Source organism: Pelobates fuscus, chromosome 2 (genome assembly GCF_036172605.1).
Source record: "Pelobates fuscus isolate aPelFus1 chromosome 2, aPelFus1.pri, whole genome shotgun sequence".
Lineage (NCBI taxonomy): Eukaryota > Metazoa > Chordata > Amphibia > Anura > Pelobatidae > Pelobates > Pelobates fuscus.
In genome coordinates, this window is record NC_086318.1 from 370,756,451 (window position 1) to 370,771,719 (window position 15,269).

Sequence of the window (15,269 nt, forward strand, 5' to 3'; positions counted from 1 at the left end):
TGGATATGGCATTGATTTATGTAACAGGGAGATGGAAGAAGATGCTTGGTCGGTCCTCTTACTTGAAATTTGGGGCACTGCGCGGGCAAGCTAATGTGCCACCAGATAGGAGTGGTGAGTTTAGTATTGTTCATATCAGTTTAATACCTTCCGCGTCTCCTATCAGAGGACATGTATATGGTAGCCATTTTAGGAACCGCACACCTGGGACCCGAGCAAGGTCACCTCTTTCAACAGGCGACATGATTTGGCCCTGTAAAACTATCCTGGATATTCTCTACAATTTCTATGGATATGGCATTGATTTATGTAACAGGGAGATGGAAGAAGATGCTTGGTCGGTCCTCTTACTTGAAATTTGGGGCACTGCGCGGGCAAGCTAATGTGCCACCAGATAGGAGTGGTGAGTTTAGTATTGTTCATATCAGCTTAATACCTTCCGCGTCTCCTATCAGTGGACGTGTAAATGGCAGAGATTTTTAATTGTTGAATCACCTCCCCTTTTTTTTTTTTTTTTTTTTTTTTTTTAAATCTTTATTTTTGGTATGCAGGTAGGTACAACAGTGCCTGTTTCGCCCCAACGGCATTCGCAGGCTTGTTATTCATTTACATATTATAACAGTTGTGGCTGATTGAGTATGCATACATTTTTAAATGGGTATGATAACAGTACAGTGAACGTATAGTAAATAACATAAGGCAACATGGATGAATTTTTTTCACTTTTGCTTTTTTGTAATAGTTAAGGTTACAAGAGTAAGTAGCACTATTGTATAGCGTAATAGATATCGTGACATGTCGTTTGTACAGACAACGAATGCTATGGATTATGCATGTATAGGATACAGTAGTTTAGTTCATGCTAAATTGCAGGATGTATAACTTGGTTAACAAGATTGGTCTTATCCGGGAAGCCCACACGCTGGTGGCCAAGTTGGAAGTAATAGTGTGAGCTGTTATGGGGCGGAATATACAATCTGCTTAGATGGCTTACAGTCAATATGTTCAAACTTAAACAGAACTTTTAGTAACGGCTAGACAACTTGTGAGGTGGAGATGCCAGTAAAGGTAAGGTAAACGTGTAAGTCAGCTGGTGTACAATCAATGAACCTATTCTACTTGCCTGACTGTAACAAATGAGTATGTGTCTAACTATGTGGGCTCTATGAAACATGTGCACTCTGGTGCTAAGAATGTGATAATGGTACACTGGGTAAGCTGTATATACACAAAAGGGACTGGCTTACTGCTGGATTCAGAGTCCTGTATGAATGGGTCACCCCACCCCACTCTCACCACGATAGTCCCACTGTAGTACTAAAGTCCAGCTTTTTGCTGATGCCCCCTCCATGGGGTCCAGGTCACCATTGTGTAGTGTGGTTCCGATTTGGAGCTTCGGTCAGATAAATGAGAACTGATAAATGATAAGTGTGAGTCCCAACATGTAGATATGTGAGGCTTATAGTCCTGAGGGGGGCACGGGTACCTCGCTCGGGAGCATGTGGCACTGTCAGCCGATGCCCCGGCTTGGTAGGTCCGTACCTTCCCTGGGGGTCATCTGTCGCTGCTCTCGCTGCCTCGCTGTGTTGAGTCCCGCATGTCTACTGTGGATAAGGACATCCAGGCCGTCACTGAAGACCGCATTGGTAAGGAGGGAGATCATCCCTTGAGCTTGTACCAGGATGAGAGTCCTGTTGCTGTAGGCCCGGCGGCCCCCTGTGATCGGCTGCTTTCTAGACTTGGGTCTCATGCCCGAGATCCATCCCAGCAATGCTGCGCCGCGGTGTCTTAGCTGCGGGATTCCTCTCTTGCCCCTGAGCCTTGGGAGAGCTGGCGCTCGTATGCCACGAGCCTGGGAACCGTCTTGGTCCAGGGTCGGCCCTTTCGGGGTGGTGCGGGGAGTGTGATCGAGTCGTTTGTGCATTTGCCTTGCTTCTCTCCGCATGTGTGGCCCGCGCCTCTGGGGTATACCCCTTCTTGCTCTCAGCTCGGGAGGGCCTGCAATGTGGGGTTTCAATATGAGGGTCTTGATGTGGCCCTGAGGAGGACTCCCATGCATTCGTCCGCCATTTGCTCTTACCCGCGTGGGTGATGATTGGCAGGGAGGTGCAGACTGTAAGCGTGCCTGCAATGTAGCCCAGAAGCGGTCAAAGATTATTGTGATGGGATCTCTTGCGTGGTCCCCGATGTTCTCTGCTTCTGGAGGTCGCTGTCTCTTGTCGGGTATTGTCGCTTCTGAGTGATCCGCCATCTTGGGCCCACCCGTCCCCTCGATCCTTATGGCGGTCGTGAGGTTTGTCTGTCGGTGCGGGGTTCGGGGTAGCCCGTCAGGTGGGGACCGGGATATCCCCCACCGGTCCATAGGGGGGGGGTGCATGTTTTGTTCTTATGCGCCGCAGTCGGAGTCCGGCGGGAAGGCGGCCGTCCTTCCCCCCTACTCCCAGTAGGCCTCATTGCACCGCCGCGGTTCCCGGTGGAGTCAGGCTTCAAGTCAGGTACCGGCGTGTTCGTGGTTGCTTCCCCCAGCTCACAGGCAGGTTAGTGGGAAAATTGCGGCAGTTAAATTCTAGTTTTTTGCAAAATTCGGGCCCACACTGCAGGAGCTCAAGCAGTGTGCGTCTGGTTAGCTTGCCTGTTCGGCTCCGCCCCCCCACCTCCCCTTTTTAGGCCAAGGTGGGAAGATGCTTAGACCACTGGTATATTGGTGCCATCTTGGAGGATTTTTTTTTGGTTTGGTTTTTGAAGCCACAGTGCTGCACCAGTGGGCCTAAAAATTAGGCATGTACACATGCCTGAAAAATTTGGTATTGTTGCAGCCGCTGCTGTAGCAGCGGCCAGAAAAATTGATGTTTGTTTCACAGGCAGAAAGTGCCCTAAAACATGGCGGCTTGAACCCTAGTTGGTGGCGGATAAGTCACGCAAGTCAAACGTAATTCAGAGCTAAAATACAGCAGCGTGTGGACCATTTTTAGCCCAAGGCAGCTCACCTCATCAGGCCTTTTTTAATCGAATGTATCGCCCAGTGTCAGTCCCTTCGGGATCCATCCCTCATTCATCTTAATAAAGGTGAGGTAATCTAGACTTTTTTGACCTAGGCGACTTCTCTTCTCAGTGACAATACCTCCTGCTGCACTGAAGGTCCTTTCTGACAGGACACTTGAAGCGGGGCCGGCCAGAAGTTCTATCGCAAATTGGGATAGCTCAGGCCACAGGTCAAGCCTGCACACCCAGTAGTCAAGGGGTTCATCGCTCCTCAGAGTGTCGATATCTGCAGTTAAGGCGAGGTAGTCTGCTACATGTCGGTCGAGTCGCTCTCTGAGGGTGGATCCCGAAGGGCTGTGGCGATGCATAGGACTTAAAAAGGTCCGCATGTCCTCCATCAACAACACGTCTTTAAAGCGTCCTGTCCTTGCCGGCGTGGTCGTGGGAGGAGGAGGAGGAGGATGACTTCCACCTCTCCCCCTGTTAGATTCCCGTTGTGCTGTGACATCACCCTTATACGCTGTGTAAAGCATACTTTTTAATTTATTTTGCAAATGCTGCATCCTTTCCGACTTGTTGTAATTGGGTAACATTTCCGCCACTTTCTGCTTATACCGGGGGTCTAGTAGCGTGGACACCCAGTAAAGGTCGTTCTCCTTCAGCCTTTTTATACGAGGGTCCCTCAACAGGCAGGACAGCATGAAAGACCCCATTTGCACAAGGTTGGATGCCGAGCTACTCATTTCCCGTTCCTCCTCCTCACTGATGTCATTGAAGGTATGTTCTTCCCCCCAGCCACGTACAACACCATGGGTACCAGATAGGTGACAACGAGCACCCTGGGATGCCTGTTGTGTTTGGTCTTGCTCCTCCTCCTCCTCCGCCTCAAAGCTACAATCCTCCTCTGACTCCTCTTCCTCACAATCCTCTTCCAGCGTTGCCGCAGGTCCAGCAAGCAATGCTGATAAGGATGTTTCTGGTGGTGATGGTGACCACAACTCTTCCTCTTCCTCTTCACGCTCATCTACAGCCTGATCCAGCACTCTTCGCAGGGCACGCTCCAGGAAGAAAACAAATGGTATGATGTCGCTGATGGTGCCTTCGTTGCGACTGACTAGGTTTGTCACCTCCTCAAAAGGATGCATGAGCGTACAGGCATTGCGCATGAGCGTCCAGTAACGTGGCAAAAAAATTCCCAGCTCCCCAGAGGCTGTCCTAGCACCCCGGTCATACAAATATTCATTAACAGCTTTTTCTTGTTGGAGCAGACGGTCGAACATTAGGAGTGTTGAATTCCAACGTGTAGGGCTGTCGCAAATCAAGCGCCTCACTGGCATGTTGTTTCGCCGCTGGATATCGGCAAAGTGAGCCATGGCCGTGTAGGAACGCCTGAAATGGCCACACACCTTCCTGGCCTGCTTCAGGACGTCCTGTAAGCCTGTGTACTTATGCACAAAGTGTTGTACGATCAGATTACACACATGTGCCATGCACGGCACATGTGTCAACTTGCCCAACTTCAATGCCGCTATCAATTTTTTTCCGTTGTCACACACCACTTTGCCGATATCCAGTTGCTGCGGAGTCAGCCACTTTTCCACCTGTGCGTTCAGGGCGGACAGGAGTGCTTGTCTGGTGTGACTCTCTGCTTTCAAGCAAGTCAAACCCAAGACGGCGTGACACTGCCGTATCCGGGATGTGGAATAGTACCTGGGGAGCTGGGGGGGGTGCCGTTGATGTGGAGCAAGACACAGCAGCACAGGAGGACTCAGCCGAGGAGGTTATGGAAGAGGATGGAGTAGGAGGAGTAGAGGAGGTGGCAGCAGGACTGCCTGCAATTCGTGGCGGTGTCACCAACTCCTCTGCAATGCCACGCATTCCTTGCTTGTCAGCCGTCAGCAGGTTTACCCAATGCGCAGTGTAGGTGATATACCTGCCCTCACCATGCTTTGCAGACCAGGTATCAGTGGTCAGATGGACCCTTGCCCCAACACTGTGTGCCAGACATGCCATGACTTCCTTTTGCACAATCGAGTACAAGTTGGGGATTGCCTTTTGTGAAAAGAAATTCCGTCCGGGTACCTTCCACTGCGGTGTCCCAATAGCTAAAAATTTTTTGAACGCCTCAGACTCAACCAGATTGTATGGTAAAAGCTGGCGGGCTAATAGTTCGGACAAGCCAGCTGTCAGACGCTGGGCAAGGGGGTGACTTGGTGACATTGGCTTCTTACGCTCAAACATGTCCTTGACAGACACATGACTGTGGGCAGATGAGCGGGAACTGCTCAAGGCGGGAGACAGAGTGGCGGATGGTTGAGAGGGGGCAAGAAGGACAGCAGTGGTTGACGTGGCTGAAGATGCTAGACCAGGAGGAGGATGGCGACTTAGAGTAGGCGTGCTGCTTGTACTCATGTGTTGATCCCATAGGCGTTTGTGATGTGAGATCATGTGCCTACGCAAAGCAGTTGTACCTAGGTGGGTGTTGGACCTCCCACGACTCAGTTTCCTTTGGCACAGGTTGCAAATGGCATCGCTGTTGTCCGAGGCAGACACACAAAAAAAATGCCACACTGCTGAGCTCTGCAATGACGGCATTCTGGTGGTGGACACAGCATGCGTTGATTGGCGTGCTGTCGGGCTGACCCCGGGTGCCAATGCATGCTGTCTGACTGTGCCACTAGCTCCTTGCGACGACCCCCCCCCTGCTTCCAACTCGTCTCCTCCTCCTCTCTGTCTCCCCATCTGAACTTTTGCCCTGTTCTTCTTCTTGCCGAGCGGGCACCCACGTGACATCCATGGACGCATCGTCATCATCAACCGCTTCGCTTGTATCTGACAACTCAGAAAAGGAAGCAGCAGCGGGTATAACATCATCATCATCACACCGTACCTCCATGTGTTTAATGCTGCCTGCCTGAGACATATCCCTGTTATCTACATCCTCTAGCAATAATGGTTGCACATCACTCATTTCTTCAAACGGGTGTGTGAATAACTCCTCTGACATACCAAGTAAAGCGGCTGTGGTGCTAGTTTTGGTGGTGGCGGCAGGCGGGTGAGTGGTATCTTGAGAGGTGCCTGAAGCTAAGCTGGAGGAGGATGGTGCGTCAAGGTTCCGAGCGGAGGCTGTACAAGATTGGGTGTCCTGTGTTAGCCAGTCAACTATGTCCTCAGAACTTTTCAAGTTCAGGGTACGTGGCTTCTGAAAACTGGGCATTATTCTAGGGCAAAAGGGAATCACAGCACCACGACCACGACGGCCCCTGCGGGGTGGCCTGCCTCTGCCTGTCATTTTTTGGGGGATTAGTGGTACTATGCGTGCAAGCTACTGTGAGACCAGATATGATTGGCAATGTGAACTGTAACAGTTCTGCAGAGCACACACTGTAGGCCTGACACACCCGCTTGAAGACAAGTAACTGCTATTCAATCTATAACAGTGAAAACAAAAATTTTGGTTTTAAAAGCACGCTATAGAGACACCAGATATGAGTGGCAACTGTCAAAGTACGCTGGCAGGGTTGTGCAGGGCACACGCTGAAGGAAGGCCTGACAGAGCCGCTTGAAGGACACTGACTGGCTGCTATTAGCTTACACTAGAAACCTTTTTTCTTTGTAAAAGCACGCTATAGAGACACCAGATATGATTGGCAATGTGCACTGGAACAGTTCTGGAGAGCACACGCTGAAGGAAGGACTGACAGAGCCGCTTGAAGGACACTGACTGGCTGTTATTAGCTTACACTAGAAACCTTTTTTCTTTGTAAAAGCACGCTATAGAGACACCAGATATGATTGGCAACTGTCAAAGCACGCTGGCACAGGTCTGCAGAGCACACGCTGAAGGAAGGACTGACAGAGCCGCTTGAAGGACACTGACTGGCTGCTATTAGCTTACACTAGAAACCTTTTTTCTTTGTAAAAGCACGCTATAGAGACACCAGATATGATTGGCAACTGTCAAAGCACGCTGGCACAGGTCTGCAGAGCACACGCTGAAGGAAGGCCTGACACCCAGACGCTTGCAGACAACTAACTGCTCTTCTATTACAGTGGGAAAAAAATATTTCTTTTAAATCTAAAGCTTAACCTATTGTAAAAACAGATATGAGTGGTGGCACTGACTGTGCAAATGGGCAAGGCATCCAACCTGACACAGAAGCTGGCAGGCAGGCAACTGCTCTTCTATTACAGTGAAAAAAAAATATTTCTTTTAAATGTAAAGCTTAACCTATTGTAAAAACAGATATGAGTGGTGGCACTGGGCAAGTAGGCACAGTATCCAATGTGAACCTCACACAGAAGCTGGCAGGCAGGCAGGCACCTGCAATTAGAAGAAAAAAAAGCAGCCTGATGTTCTAGCCCTAAAAAGGGCTTTTTGGGGTGCTGTCCTTACAGCAGAGATGAGATTAGTCCTTCAGTATTGTAGTGGACACTGAATACCCTAGCCTAGCTATCAATTTCCCTATCTAATCAGCAGCAGCTAAACTTTCCCTCCTCTCACTAAGCATGCAGCTTCAGAATGAATCGAAAATGGATGCTGGGAGGGAGGTTGGAGGGTGTGGAAGGGAGGGAGTGCTGTTGATTGGCTGGAATGTGTCTGCTGACCGAGAGGCACAGGGTCAAAGTTTGCCCAATGATGACGAATAGGGGGCGGATCGAACTGCGCTTGTGTCCGCCCGCCGCGGCGAACGCGAACACGCTAAGTTCGCCAGGAACTGTTCGCCGGCGGACAGTTCGGTACATCACTACACACCAACATTGATATATATATGTAAACCATATATAGTATTGAAATAAACTTTTACTATGCAAATGAATATTCAATATCATATAGATCTCCTGACCAAAACAAACAAAGTTGTAGAAAAATAATACATTATGTTGGAAAATTGTTACATATAATTTATATCTTTTTCTGGCTTGTTCTTGTGTTTTTCCTTTTCTTTCTCTTTGAGAGAAGGAATGTATGTCATTTTATGACTTGATTGTTGTATGTTATAGTTATACGTACAAATCAATTGAAAAAAAGAATAAAAGAGATCCTGGGAATAAAATCAAAGAAAAAGGTAACTTTTCTGTTGAAAAAAATCAGTATGTTAAGCCACGCCTACTCTGTTATTTATGCAAATGATTAAGTTCACATTTAAGAATATTTTACTCTAGAAATTGCTGTCATGTCATTTCAATTCTATTTTTAAAAAAAAATTTGATAGATATTGCAGTAATCATCTACAATGTAAATCAAGGTTTAATAAAACTGATTTTTTGGAAAATAGAATATTAAATTATGATGTCACTTTAACCTTAATGCTTGTCTATTAACCAGGCATATTATTGACATGCAAGCTCCTGTTGTGATTAAAGCTCTATTGTTTATTGTTTAACAGCTTTTTCTATAGTAAGAAAAAGCCTTTATTTGTTCCAAAAATAGAATAGATATTTTAAAATATTACTTTCCGTATCATTTTCTGTACATTGTTTTAATTGTTTGGATGTTTCAGTTCACATCAGGCCTGGACTGGCCATCGGGCACACCGGGCAAATGCCCGGTGGGCCGCGGTGGCCATGGGCCGAGGCCGGCAGGGGAAGGTCCCAGGATCTCCCCTGCCGGTCTATGCAGGGCCGGCACTATCCGAGCGCCGGCCCCGCTGTTCTCAATGAAGGGCCGGTGAGGAGATCAGAGATCTCCCTCACTGGCCCCCTTGGAGAGACATGCGGCTGGGGAGGGAGGTAGATCTCTATCTTGCAGCTCCGCCGGGTTACTCTCGCGAGATCCGGCGCGTTGCCATGGCAGGCTAGAGTTCACTCACCACTGGACCACCAGGGATGGTGTCGGAGTGCCGGTCCCCCCCTCCCACTCACCAGCATACCGGTCCCCCCCTCCCAGGCTAAAGGTAAGAAGGGAGGGGGGGACATAATGCATATTTTTTTATTTTATTTTACCCCCCCAACACTCAATCCCTTCTAACATTCACACACAGCACACACATCACTATCACACACAGCACTCTCACTCCCATCACACACAGCACTCTCACTCCCATCACACACAGCAGTCTCACACCCATCACAGCACTTTCACACACAGCACTCTCACTCCCATCACACACAGCACTCTCACACCCATCACAGCACTTTCACACACAGCACTCTCACTCCCATCACACACAGCACTCTCACACCCATCACACACAGCACTCTCACACCCATCACAGCACTTTCACACACAGCACTCTCACTCCCATCACACACAGCACTCTCACACCCATCACAGCACTTTCACACACAGCACTCTCACACCCATCACACACAGAACTCTCACACACATCATCCACAGCACTATCACACTCGGCACTCTCACACACATCACATTTAGGACTCACACACATCACACTCAGCACTATCACAAAACACATCATACACAGCACTCTCACACACATCATACACAGCACCCTCATACATAGCACCCTCACACACATCACACACAGCATCCATCATACACACATACTGCACCCCTCACATACACACCGAACCTCCCCAACACACTGCACCACACACATACACAATACTTCCAAATATATATATATATATATATTTATATATACACACGCACACACACACTACATTCCTGACATACACACTCTGGATACCCTATACACACACTAGATTCCTTGTAAGCAAACACATACTACACCCCTAAACACACACTCTCTACAAACACTACATCACCTATACACACACACACATTCTCTACAGCCCCTAGCCACATATGCATTACATTACACCACAAACACAACACGACTAAAACCGACCTTATTACACAATACCACACCACAATCAGCTCACTCTATACAAACACACACAATCCCACAAGCAGGCTCCAAACACAGCACGATACTCTTTCCTGGCATTTTTGTCTCCTGGTATCCATTTATAGAGACACCAGAGACAAGTTGCAAGGAAACACAGTGCAAGCATGTTATTAAATTTGCTTGCACTGTGCAGAACAAATACAGGGCTTTTTTCTCATGCTAGAGCTCTTTAGCAGAGCTCTGCGCATAGTCTGCCCTGGCCTGCACTTTGAGAAGGGGCGTGCTGTCGTTAGTGACGACAAAACACACCCTCTCTGCACCGCCCCTTCTTAGTGGGCCGCTGTGATAAAAAAATGCCCGGGCCGAATTTTTATCCCAGTCCGGCCCTGGTTCACATAGTTGTGAACTAGATTTGGGCACCTCCGAAATTTTTGTTTCGTATGAATGCATTTGTAAAAAATTGGTTTTGTCAGAAAAAAAATTGGTTTTGTCAGAAGAGAAATCTGTCAATTTTTCCATTCATTTTCGATGGAAATTCATTCATTCATTAGGCGCGATTTAATTGAACCAGATGAATTTAACATAAAAATCAGTTCCCTCAATACCGAATAGCCTTAAATTAACAAAGTCAAACCATTAATTTCAAATTTCGTACATTGATCACAACATGGCATTGAACAATGTTCTATTTCCCTGATTTTACTCCACAAACTCCAGAAATAACTCCCAAACCGCCAAATGCCCAAATGCTATCAATCGCATGAAAATGTATTGGCACTATTAGTAAACTCCCGAACACTCACTATACGCATTCGTATGCATTGCTTTTTGCTTAGTCTCTTGGGCTCATGAATCATCATGCTGCACTGACAGGTTGGAATTGGCAACACAATATCATTTTAGAAAGGAGTAGGAAAGTAGCCAATTAAACAAGCCTATACAAAATTGCTATTTTAAGTATATTTTTTTCTCACATGTCCTAGTATGATGTAAGATATATAGATACACAAAGGTTCCCACTAATCTAATTTTTACACGACACAAGGATAGGGCAGATCACAGCACCAAGAGATTCCACAAAGTAGGTGGATCCTCCAAGGGGTAACCTATAACCAAACAAAAATTGGTCATAATATTGAAGTTAGGCATTAAACCAATTTGCTATTTTCCTTACTCATTAGTTTAATGCATACATGACAAAGCCACATGCGCTGCATGGTTTCTGTGGTTCCTCTTAGTGAAATTGGTGTGACATACTGAAATACTTTCATGAAACTAACTCGGATTTGGGCCAACAAACCATTTCCTATTAAAAGAGATATATAGCTATTTAATTTTTGTTTTCCAAACGGAAATTAAATTAATATGTAAGGAAATAGGCACATGCAATATACAAATATAAAGTAACTTGAATTTCCATATAGCCACCCTTAACCTCTAATTGCAGTGTAAATACTAGATTTTGTAGGTAAACCTGGGCAGTTTACTAGACTGGAATGTGTAATTACATGTAACAACTGGACTCATTTTACAATGGGAATCAAATAGGGAAAATATTGTAATAGACATATTAGTCATGTAAAGCTAATAAATTACTAGTCTAAGTTGCAAACATTAGGCACTAACCAAGATTCAGTGAATTCATGGACACACCAACATTGATATATATATGTAAACCATATATAGTATTGAAATAAACTTTTACTATGCAAATGAATATTCAATATCATATAGATCTCCTGACCAGAACAAACAAAGTTGTAGAAAAATAATACATTATGTTGGAAAATTGTTACATATAATTTACATCTTTTTCTGGCTTGTTCTTATGTTTTTCCTTTTCTTTCTCTTTGAGAGAAGGAATGTATGTCATTTTATGACTTGATTGTTGTATGTTATAGTTATACGTACAAATCAATTTAAAAAAAAAAAAAAAAAAAGAATAAAAGAGATCCTGGGAATAAAATCAAAGAAAAAGGTAACTTTTCTGTAGAAAAAAATCAGTATGTTAAGTCACGCCTACTCTGTTATTTATGCAAATGATTAAGTTCACATTTAAGAATATTTTACTCTAGAAATTGCTGTCATGTAATTTCAATTCTATTTTTTTTTTTTTTGATAGATATTTCAGTAATCACCTATAATGTAAATCAAAGTTTAATAAAACTGATTTTTTGGAAAATAGAATATTAACTTATGATGTCACTTTAACCTTAATGCTTGTCTAATTAACCAGGCATATTATTGACATGAAAGCTCCTGTTGTGATTATAGCTCTATTGCTTATTGTTTAACAGCTTTTTCTATAGTAAAAAAAAGCCTTTATTTGTTCCAAAAATAGAATAGATATTTTAAAATTTTACTTTCCATATCATTTTCTGTACATTGCTTTAATTGCTTGGATGTTTCAGTTCACATTGTTGTCAACTAGATTTGGGCACCTTAGAAATTTTTCTTTCGTATGAATGCATTTGTACGGAAAAAAATTTGGTTTTGTCAGAAGAGAAATCTGTCCATTTTTCCATTCATTTTCGATGGAAATTCATTCATTCATTAGGCGCGATTTAATTGAACCAGATGAATTTAACATAAAAATCAGTTCCCTCAATTCCGAATAGCCTTAAATTAACAAAGTCAAACCATTAATTTCAAATTTCGTACATTGATCACAACATTGCATTGAACAATGTTCTATTTCCCTGATTTTACGCCACAAACTCCTGAAATAACTCCCAAACCGCCAAATGCCCAAACGCTATCAATAGCATGAAAATGTATTGGCACTATTAGTAAACTCCCGAACACTCACTATACGCATTCGTATGCATTGCTTTTTGCTTAGTCTCTTGGGCTCATGAATCATCATGCTGCACTGACAGGTGGGAATTGACAACACAATATCATTTTAGAAAGGAGTAGGAAAGTAGCCAATTAAATAGACCTATTTACACATGTCCTAGTATGATGTAAGATATATGGATACAAAAAGGTTCCCAATAATCAAGTTTTTACACGACACAAGGATAGAGCAGATCACAGCACCTAGATGTCCCACAAAGTAGGTAGATCCTTCAAGGGGTAACCTATACCCAAACAAAAATTGGTCATAATATTGAAGTTAGGCATTACCCCAACTTGTTATTTTCTTTACTCATTAGTTTAAGGCATACATGACAAAGCCACATGCGCTGCATGGTTTCTGGGGTACCTCTTAGTGAAATTGGTGTGACATACTGAAATACTTTCATGAAACTAACACGGATTTGGGCCAACAAACCATTTCCTAATAAAAGAGATATATAGCTATTTAATTTTTGTTTTCCAAACGGAAATTAAATTACTATGTAAGGAAATAGGCACATGCAATATACAAATATAAAGTAACTTGAATTTGCATATAGCCACCCCTAACCTCTAATTGCAGTGTAAATACTAGATGATGTAGGTAAACCTGGGCAGTTTACTAGACTGGAATGTGTAATTACATGTAACAACTGGACTCATTTTACAATGGGAATCAAATAGAGAAAACATTGTAATAGAAATATTAATCATGTAAAGCTAATAAATTACTAGTCTAAGTTGCAAACATTAGGCACTAACCAAGATTCAGTGAATTCATGGACACACCAACATTGATATATATGTAAACCATATAGAGTATTGAAATAAACTTTTACTATGCAAATGAATATTCAATATCATATAGATCTCCTGACCAGAACAAACAAAGTTGTAGAATAGTGATGTCCCGAATGGTTCGCTAGCGAATAGTTCCCGGCGAACATAGCATGTTCGCGTCCGCCACCGTGGCGAACACATGCGGTGTTCGGTCCGCCCCATATTTGTCATCATTGAGTAAACTTTGACCCTGTACCTCACAGTCAGCAGACACATTCCAGCCAATCAGCAGCACACCCTCCCTAGCAGACCCTCCCACCTACTGGACAGCATCCATTTTAGATTAATTCAGAAGCTGCAACCATTTTATTTATTTTTTTCAATTTTTTTTTTTTTTTTAGTGCATATAAATGTTACAAGCAGATACTCCCCCCAGACCCTCTGTATTACTGCAGATACTCCCTCCAGACATCCTGTGTTACTGCAGATACTCCCCCCAGACACTGACACAGAGCAGAATAGGGACTGTTCCCCCCACATAGGGTCACTTGGCAGATATGGATTGACACCTATGCTAAGAATCCCTGATACACACTGACACGGAGCCCTCCATGGGTGAAGATGGATTATTTTTTTTTGCGCTCGTTTTTTGTTTTTTTAAATTGCGTCGGTTCTTATTGCTTTTTATTTGGCCTTTTTTGGGGCTGCAAAAAGAAGATTTTAGAAAAAAGAAGACGTCAAATGGTAAGTTGAATTTTTCTTTACAGGTTAGTTATTTTATTCCCCCTTCACTGTTTTTTAGGGTGAGGGGGATAGGTAGGGGGTAACTTTTTTTGGGGAGGGGGGGTGGGTGACTAGGGGCTTGGGGACCCCTAGTCACCTTTGATTGGGGGGGGGATTTTTATTTAGGGCCCCCACCCACCACTAAGGGGTGGGGGCTGGAGGGGGGACAGTAGGTCCCCCCCTTATTGTTTTTTTTTAGGGCCCCCACCCACTGCTCAGGGGTGGGGGCCAGGGGGGAGGACAGTAGGTCCTCCCCCATTGTGATTTATGGCCCCCACCCACCGCGCAGGGGTGGGGGCCGGGGGGGAGGACAGTAGGTCCCCCCCCTCATTATTGTTATGGCCCCCACCCACCACGCATGGGTGGGGGCGGGGGGGGGGGAGGACAGTAGGTCCTCCCCCAGTGGGTATCAGGGTCCCTGAGGACAGGTGTCAATCCATATCTGCCAAGTGAATAGAGACTGTTCCCCCTACATAGGGTCACTTGGCAGATATGGATTGACACCTATCCTAAGGATCCCTGGGATATATATATACTCCCTCCAGACACCCTGTGTTACTGCAGACACTCCCTCCAGACACCCTGTGTTACTGCAGATACTCCCTCCAGACACCCTGTGTTACTGCAGATACTCCCTCCAGACACCCTGTGTTACTGCAGATACTCCCTCCAGACACCCTGTGTTACTGCAGATACTCCCCCCAGACACCCTGTGTTACTGCAGATACTCCCTCCAGACACCCTGTGTTACTGCAGATACTCCCTCCAGACACTGTGTTACTGCAGATACTCCCTCCAGACACTGTGTTACTGCAGATACTCCCTCCAGACACTGTGTTACTGCAGATACTCCCTCCAGACACCCTGTGTTACTGCAGATACTCCCTCCAGAAACCCTGTGTTACTGCAGATACTCCCTCCAGACACCCTGTGTTACTGCAGATACTCCCCCAGACACTGTGTTAAAGCAGATACTCCCTCCAGACACCCTGTGTCACTGCAGATACTCCCCCCAGACACCCTGTGTTACTGCAGATACTCCCCCCAGACACCCTGTGTTACTGCAGA

The 15,269-nt window shown here is 45.2% G+C and overlaps 2 non-coding genes across 2 annotated transcripts; both read right to left on the minus strand.

The window, feature by feature from the left end:
- Positions 1–10,845: 10,845 nt before the first annotated feature.
- LOC134591853 (U12 minor spliceosomal RNA) lies at positions 10,846–10,988 on the minus strand. Its single transcript, XR_010088566.1, has one exon. It is a non-coding gene; the product is annotated as a U12 minor spliceosomal RNA (small nuclear RNA).
- A 1,834-nt stretch (positions 10,989–12,822) lies between these two features.
- On the minus strand, positions 12,823–12,965 carry LOC134591852 (U12 minor spliceosomal RNA). The gene has a single exon (XR_010088565.1). It is a non-coding gene; the product is annotated as a U12 minor spliceosomal RNA (small nuclear RNA).
- Between the last annotated feature and the right edge of the window lie 2,304 nt (positions 12,966–15,269).